We start from the raw sequence: 9,022 nt of genomic DNA, 5'->3' as shown, positions 1-9,022 counted from the left end.
GGGACCTCAACTCGGAGGTTTATAATGGAGGGAGAGGTTCGTAATGGGGCTAGCAGCATTCACTGCATGTAAAGCAGTGGTTCTCAATCTTTTTCATGAAAAGATATGCCAGGGGCCCCCCATAAGAGAAGATTTTGACGGCTCTAGCAGTGATTCTCAACCATTTTAATTTCAAGGACCCTCAGTTTGACGTGCATTTAGAGGCTACGGACCCCCATTTAATGGCATTTATATCATGGGACCCCAATTTATATAGTAAAATCGAGGTTAATTTAACTCTGAGAGTGTACAAATGCAACCAAATGGACCCGTTAGGGTTCCATTTGTACACTCTCGGAGTTACAAACCCATAAGGGTCCATTTGGTTCCTAACTATCCATCATTTAGCTGCATGGGGACCCCCTGGAACTCCTTCAAGGGCCCCTGGGGGTCCCTGAACCCCACTTTGAGAACCAATGATGTAAAGTTTGACCCACCAACTCTCATTCATAAATATAGCTATTGTAAATAAGTTTATCTCATTAATGACTTTATTGCGCGCGTGTGTGTGTGTGTGTGTGTGTGTGTGTGTGTGTGTGTGTGTGTGTGTGTGTGTGTGTGTGTGTGTGTGTGTGTGTGTGTGTGTGTGTGTGTGTGTGTGTGTGTGTGTGTGTGTGTGTGTGTGTGTGTGTGTGTGTGTGTGTGTGTGTGTGTGTGTGTGTGAGAACTGAGAGTTTAAACAGGCCTACACCAGCTTTTGTGGTCATCAACTCCCTTCAGAAGTTCTGAAATACAGAGAGTGGCCACTAGTAGTAGTAGCCTAATACCACCTGGCTGTTCAGAGATAAGATATTGTACTAACACAAAACCAGTGGAATTCCTTTCACAAGAATTGGTTATCATCAGTATATCAAATGGCAAACTGTGATTTTGAATTACTTTGGAATGGAGACCGTCACTGAAACATGCCTTTCCTTCCATGACCAAGCCTAGCTGTTTAAAGTGTCATTAAAGATGTTTGAAACTAGTTTCTGGGTGTTGTAATAGTATTGTTGCCAAGAGATTCCATCAACATTATGTCCAAAATAATAGATAATAGTTACCTGCTGTCTTGCATGCTGATTCTGGTTTGTGAGAGCTTTCATATTAACAGAGATCTGTAACGCACGCACGCACGCACGCACGCACGCACGCACGCACGCACGCACGCACGCACGCACGCAGGAACAGTAGGAACAATTATTTAAAATGTCATCAAATTATTTCTGACCCACCCCTTAAATCATGAATGTCTTAACAACCTTCATCCTGGTGTGCTTATTTTGGGCACGTTATTATAGGCAAAACTTTTAACAAACGTTCAAAAAATGCTTCAAACATTTCAGATGTTTAGAACATTTCAAACATTTTCAGAAATAGTGAAAACTAGAAAAAGTGCTCCTCGGAGCACAGGTCTCCGCCAGGTCAGGTAGGATAGTGTGGGGCAGCAATGTTCGGAATTCGCCAATCAGGCTGGAATGTAAAGAATCAGGGGGATCGGACGGATCCGTCTTGATCAGTTGACTATAGAGATCATTGTGTACAGATTTGCGTGATGTTTGGATAAAATCTGAAGGAGTAATATTTTAAAAATAGTTTTATATAAGTAGGCCTCCTGGTGGCGCTATAAAAGGCAGATGTGAAAAATGCAGGGTAAAGGTTTTTCCCTGACCTCTAGGGAGTGCACATACAAAGTTTTACGCATATCGGTGCAGTTATAGGTAAAAACAGTAATCGGCATGTTATAGCGCCACCATGAGGCTGATTTGAAAATGTTCAAGTGGCATTTCTTCCTCGGCATAGTGGGAATGTGCGTGCAGAATTTCACGGAAATTGCATGCTGTGTTCATGATTTGAGGCATTTTGTTCAAAACGGAGCACTTCTGCAAACTTTGGAAGCCATTTTTAGCCAATCAGGATGGAATATGAAAAATCTGAAAGACCCATTCCGTGTAATGACTATAGAGATACAGTGTACCGATTCGCGTGACGTTTGGGCAAAATCTGTAGGAGATCTGTCCAAAAAAATGTTGGCCTCCTGGTGGCGCTATAACAGGCCTATGTGAAAAAGTTGGGGCAAAGGTTCTGAATTGGCATCCAGGGAGTGTGTGTGCACAGTTTCGCTGCTATCAAGCTAACGGTGCCGGAAATGACTGTTCACAGACGGGGACACACACACACACACGCACACACGCACGCACGCACGCACGCGCGCACGCACACACACACACACACACACACACACACACACACAGGGTGCAAAACATACTCTCTCGCCAAGCCTTTCGGCCTGGCGGAGACAATAACAGATCCATGAAATACAATGATTAAACATTTTGCATGAGAAAGATGATCACTGATGTGGCTCAATAAAATTGAGCATGTCAACAGAAAAAAACAACACTGCAACAACTTTAATCTAACAAAATCTGTCTTAAAACCTTCCATCACTTCAAAGATGTAATGAGATTCTAACACCTGGCTGTTCACAAATCCTTTGGGATTCAGTATTCATCTGTTGACTACATGCAAATGACAGAGGAAGAGAGTGTTTCTGGTTGGCTGCTTGTTTGAAGAGAATGGATGACTGGTTGTAGATTGTGTCTTATAGAGGATGAGTGGAATGGTTTCAGTCTGTGAAGCTTCTTGTATAGAAGGCTTTAGAGTTCCACTGAAGTACAGAGTATTGTGAACAGAGACATCATAGGTATCTTTCTGCAGCACCTGAACTGATCTTAGACCAGACAATGGCCTTTTCTACAGCTTCACTCACTGCCCTGCTGTTGACTCTGAGTGGTAAGACTGAATAACAGATTAAACAACATATTCGGTTTGATTTCCCTTTACTTTTTTTTAAGCAATAAGTGAGTTTCTCATGGTTTATAAAGTCATTGAATTAAAATTAAATCTTTGTCCACAGGTTTGGAGGCAGCTCTTGTTCTGACCCAGCCCAAGTCTGTCTCTGTGAACCTGGGAGACAATGTGAAGATCTCCTGTACTGAAAGTGGTAGCAGCAGCAGCAGAAGCTATTTGTCCTGGTACCAACAGAAACCTGGTGGTGTTCCAAAGTTTGTACTTAACGCTTGCTCTGGCTGCTTAAGAGCAAGTGGACTGCCCAGTAGGTTCACTGGTGCCAACAATGATAAAACGAAGTATCTACTCATCAATGGAGCCCAGGCTGAAGATTTTGCAATGTACTTCTGTGGTTGTGGAGACTGTGGCGCAGACCACAGTGTTACAGTTCAGTGAGGAGCCCATACAAAAACCCTACAAACATGTTTAGTATGAACAAAAAGCAATGGAAGATCAGAACCTGTTTGAGTTGTGTCAGGTAAAGTGATCATACATTAGACATGGGTTCAGAGTCTATATTTAGTCTATTATCAGTCTTTTCATGGATTTAAGGTTCTCACTTGTAGTGAGTGAAGCATGAAGAGAAACCCTGAGCAGCAGATTACAGCACAGAGGTTTTTGTACGGAGACAAATCACTGTGTAGACAATGCCTTTGGTGGAGGGACTGAAGTCATTATTGGTAAGTCTGGCTTTTCTCAAGTTATTGAAAGAAATGTGTACAAAGGAATCATTTCATAAGCAAGAAAACACAGGTTCTTTTTCTTTAAATAAAAAAATGTAATTTACATTTTCAGATAAGCAGGTACAAAGAGAAAATGGTCACATAGTTTTTACAATAATGTACATTAATGGATTTTACAATCATCTGTTGATATATGTTAAATACAGATTCAAATTTATTGAAAGAATATTGGAATTAGTTTAAAAAAATGCAACAGACATAATGATATGTTACATATCTTTTTTAACATAGCAATAGCTTTGTCAATCTCAACTCAACTTCAATAACTTTATTTTATTGTCATATTATACTGTAAGTATACAAGGTGTAACAGTGGCTGCACATTTATTTTGCAATCATTTTTAGTGCAAGCAACCACAAATTGCAAATAATTATGAATAGAAAAACAAATATCAGATCTACATATCGCTTGTTATAAAGACCGTTTTTTAGATAAAAGAACATATTTCAATGTCATTTTGTTTAGTTGTTTTAATTGATTTGGCTTTCATTTTTTTATCCACTAATGAGTAAACAGAGTAACATTATAACATGGGGATTGTACCTATGTTACCCCTGCCCTATGTACCCTATAACCCTAACCACAAGCTTAACCCTAAACTGAGGGAACATAGGCATGACCCCATATATGCCAAAATGGTTGTGTATCAAAGAACATAAAATGAAGCTCTGAATTAAATTAACAAAAAGTTTGGGGATTTTATAATCCTATGTTGATGAATCTATTCGCAAAATCTAACAAAGCAATATTGGACTTAATTTCAAATGCAAAACAAATATTTCATATTTCCTTTTAAAGATTGCAGTAGTTTCTTCAACTTATTAAAATTGTAGGTTATTCCTTCTCCAGTTTTCAGTCTGTCAGTCAGAAACAGTGTTTTTACAGTAGCCTTGTGACATGTTGTCATGTGTCCTCTCCTCTCAGCTCGTCCTCCGTCTCCCCCCAGTCTGGTCCTGATGGCTCCAGTCCAGCCTCCTCTCTCTGGGGACAGCAGTGCCACCCTGCTGTGCCTGGCCAAGGGCTACCACCCTGACGGTGCCACCCTGTCCTGGTCTGAGGACGGAGCCTCTGTGACGGGCACCCAGGTCCACACGGGCCAGTCCCAGCGCCAGCCTGATGGCACCTACACCCTCAGCAGCCATCTCACCCTGCCCTCCACACGCTGGCACTCAGGACACAGCTTCAGCTGTCACCTGAGTCACTCAGCTCTCAGCAGCCCACTGAGCAAGAGTGTCAACAAGCAACAGTGTTCCCTCTGAGACAAGAAGAACACATCCATCTATTCTATGATGATGAGCAGAGAATAGATGGAGAAAACACACACATATTATTAAGATATTCTGCAATTCTATACAGCTTTATAGTCTATGTGATGATGATAGTCTCTTTTAAAGCCTCTGACTGAGACTCTCTGGTGATGAGAGACATACATAGAGGTGAATTGCTTAATGTTTTGCTGATTGCTTATTTGGTGTTGAATAAAGTAATTAAATCATGACCCGCCTCCACCACATCTTTGTCATAGAGTGTTACTTTAAACTCACCGTTATTATTTCAAGTTCAAGGTTATTTATTGTTACGTCTTGTGTACAAATGTACTGTATACAGTACAAGAGTTTAACAAACGACTAATTCCAACTTAAAGTAAGAGTAAATTCAATCACTAATTGATTAGACAAGAGGGTAACATCACCCTCCCGCTTTAGTCTGTTTAATCCAGATGTTCAGCATCTATGTCACATGCTAACAATAAGATGTTTTAGATGTTTTATTAATGAATCTCCTACCAGCAAAGCTTCTGGACAATTATCAAGAACAATCGAAGAAGTTGAATATATTGGGGTATGAAATACTGACAAGGCAAAGTGTAGTTGCTATTACTTTACTCTTTTTACTTTCAATAATTTGTTTTCAAATTACATTTTACAGTTATAATTTTAAACTTTTATTAACATACATAACTTGATTTAGAAAATAATATGATATTTATAGTTGACATCTGCTACCTAGTGGTAAAAAACTAAACTAAAACCACGGCTTTCCTCAAACTCTACAATTGGGTAATTAACCACATGAACCTTAGCGTCCCTATTCTGGGCATGTCATAACATGCGACATATGGAAAAAATAAGCGAACATTCCGCAGAAATGGTTCTTGAAGCGCTGGCTGTAAAAAAAAAGTGCAACTTCTGTAATAGGTTTGTCTTGAAATGCTACAAAATGCTCATAGGAAACAATTAATGTATTATGCATTTTAAAGTGATGTCTTATCTGCTACAGTGATTCTGAGTTTCTGAGGTGCATTTAGTTTCAGAGAGAGGTAGAGAGCTTCAGGACAGAAACCAAGACAACATCTGCACTCACAAAAATACATGAAAGAGGAACTGAAATGGACTGTAACCACATGCTGGTTGTATGAGATGAGGTTTTGTAGAGAACACACTTAAAACCATTAGCATGAGAAATAAGTCCCTTATTTACTAGGACAATAATATTGAGCCGGTAGAAAACACTAAAAACTATAATCCTGTCTAGTCTCAGAACACTCTATATTAGATTCTAACACCTGGCTGTTCACAAATCCTTTTGGGACTCAGTATTCATCCGTGCGTGCCTAAAGGGCAGGGGTCAGATATACATGCTTGTAATCAGCATAGGGTCCAAGAGGCTGCAGTCCAATAGTCTATTTCAGCCATTCCCAACCTATGGGCTGGGGCCCACTTGTGGGCCGTGAGGATATTGCAAGTGGGTCCCCTAAATAATTGGCACAACACTATAAGATTGATAATATAACATAGGTATTTTTAAAAAATGCACTATTTGCTTTTTCTCCAAAACCTTGAAAAATGTGTTTTCATTGATATAATGAATAAGGAACATAAAGTATACTACATTAGTTCCAATTCCAAGACAGAACACAATCAGGTAATGGATCATGGTCAGATGGGTGGGCCACAAACACTTCAACTGGGCCTTGATCTAGAAAAGGTTATAAACCAATATTTTGTTTAGGAAGGTTGACTGAAATGACCCAGGTGTATCTGATTATGTAGCAGCATTCATAAGAGCTGGTCAAAATCTCTAAATTAGGAAAGGTGTTTTCGTTTGACCATCCTTCATGAGCGTAAAGGAGATAATGTCACACATATTAGAGATAAAGTCACACAATTCTTTGCTTTAGCAACATTTATAGTGCACAGTGCACACCAACTTCTTGTGGTCATAATTATATACAACTATTCCTGCTGCTCTATAACTCTGATATACTCCCCATCTGCCCTTTTAAGAGCAACTAATTGAAGATTAGACTCATAACTCAGCTGGATAGATACTGGTCATTATATCCTGCTTATTTCATGACTACTTTAGTTTACCAACGGAGCCAATACTTAAAAAAAATATGTATACAGTATATTATTTGGGTCTGTTCTGCCTTTATTTGGATAGTACAGTAGAGATAGAAAGGACACAGTGAGAGAGAGAGGGAGTGACACGCAGCAAAGGTCGGCAAGTTTCGGGAATCGAACCCAAGACTCACTGTCAGGCTGCATTAGAGCCTATATGTGTGTGGCCATCGGTATGCAACGCAAGTCCTTAAGAATTCTTCTGCACGTCTTTCCTTGACCTCATGTTGTGTTCCATGGAGGTAAAGGCCAAGTGGTTAAGAAAAGACAAATGACAGCAGGGCTAGACTCTTCTGCCTCCTGGCTCCCCAGAGGTGTGGAATGAATGGCTTCGCCCCTCAGTCAGGACTGCAGTCACTACATATCTTCCACTGCAGTCAGAAACCTCACCTCTTCAGACTCTACCTCATCCTATAGCACGGTTTACTGTATTCATTTGCCTGATGGTGTGAACCTGCTCAGAGAGCTGAGGCATGACCTACTCTCTATTTTAGTCAAAATTATGAACACAAATCTGTATTTAAATATAAAATATATTGTTACTAGTTGAGATGCTCACAGCAAGTGCATAATGTCAATCTTTTATCCTTTTAAATGTGTCCACCAGAGGACGCTGCAACTTCACTCTGCACTTATAGTCTGCCTTGTGATCTTTCTTACATATGGGAAAATAAGCAGTGGTGGACAAAGTACTCAAACCCAGTAGGCTACTTGAGTCAAAGAATTGATACTCCTGGTTAAATATTAAGTGAAAGTTGCTGTGTCAAATTTTTACTTGAATTAAAGTACTGGAGAACTTAAACATACTTAAGTATTCAAAAGTAGGCTACATGCTTATATATAATGCATAATACAAATACAAAATTATAAAATTAATATCGATGCGTTGCTGTATTAACATTTTGACATTTCCCCCCAAAATGTTACGGTTTTCCATACATCTAAAAAATATATCAATAATAGTGAAAAAAGCATATATACAAGCTCACAATGCACCGCATCCAGCGAGTTATGAGGTTGTAGATCTGCTATTTTCACATTATTTGAAATAGGGTTTAAGTGGTTAATTCATGATGTACCCTTTTCCTTCCTAAAAATGTGTCGTTGAAATGTAGTGGAGTGAAAGTCATAAATATCCATAAGTAGCCTACAAATACTCACGTAAAGCACAGATACTCAAATAATACACAAAGTACAAATATAGCCTATATTTGTCTTATCAGCAAACTGCACTGCTCAGCAAAGCTGAAGAACGGGAACTTGCACTGAATGTTTGCAGGTGGACTTTTGGCTCAAAGGACTGACTTGGAGTAGGCTACAGTGACCGAGCAGCACAGGGATTACACTATGAGAACGTTTTGTTGTTTGATTCAGCCAACTATTTGTTTTGGTATCAACTTCTGTATGTCTTAGATCGGGTCCTGGTGGTGTGACACCTTTCCATACAGAAAAAAAAACAAATATACTTTTTGTAATACTTTCATTTTAAACCCTACTCTATATAAATATAGGTTAGGGCTCTATACTTGGTCTGCTCCTTTTTTCCCCACTACACACCAAATCTCTTCACCAAAAATAGCCGATCTACAGACTCACAACTCATAGCTATTCTATTATTCTATGTAAACTGGGGTTCATGTGGTTAAATAACATGACTCACCGAAAATAGGATATTTTCAAGTGATGCTGTTTCTTCACAGGTCTTCACAGCACATAATCACCTACTTACAGTGGCATAACTTGACTTTCTTGTTGTGGGTTTTTGTATCAAAAGGGCCCCTGATATGGATGTATACTGTATGCAGAAATTTCACTGGTTTAAACAACATTTACAGTATGTAACCGACTAAGATACAGTAGCCTCTAAAATCAAGGTTAATTTATCTCTGAGAGTGTACAAATGGAACCAAATGGAGTTACAGACCCATAAGGGTCTGGTTCCTAGCTATCAATCATTTAGCTGGGGACCCCCTGGAACTCCCTCAAGGTCCCCTGGGGGTCCC

General features: G+C 39.5%; 1 gene segment (V, D, J or C); it reads left to right on the top strand.

Moving 5' to 3' along the window:
* The first annotated feature begins 2,673 nt into the window (after nt 1-2,673).
* On the top strand, nt 2,674-4,880 carry LOC311036965 (immunoglobulin kappa constant-like). The segment is given in 4 exons: nt 2,674-2,814; nt 2,939-3,086; nt 3,469-3,551; nt 4,540-4,880.
* Nucleotides 4,881-9,022: the final 4,142 nt, after the last annotated feature.

Source organism: Gymnoscopelus microlampas (genome assembly GCF_963454915.1).
Source record: "Gymnoscopelus microlampas genome assembly, chromosome: 20".
NCBI classification, from domain to species: domain Eukaryota; kingdom Metazoa; phylum Chordata; class Actinopteri; order Myctophiformes; family Myctophidae; genus Gymnoscopelus; species Gymnoscopelus microlampas.
Note: the sequence above shows the minus strand (reverse complement) of the source record. Positions and strands in the feature narration are given on the sequence as shown.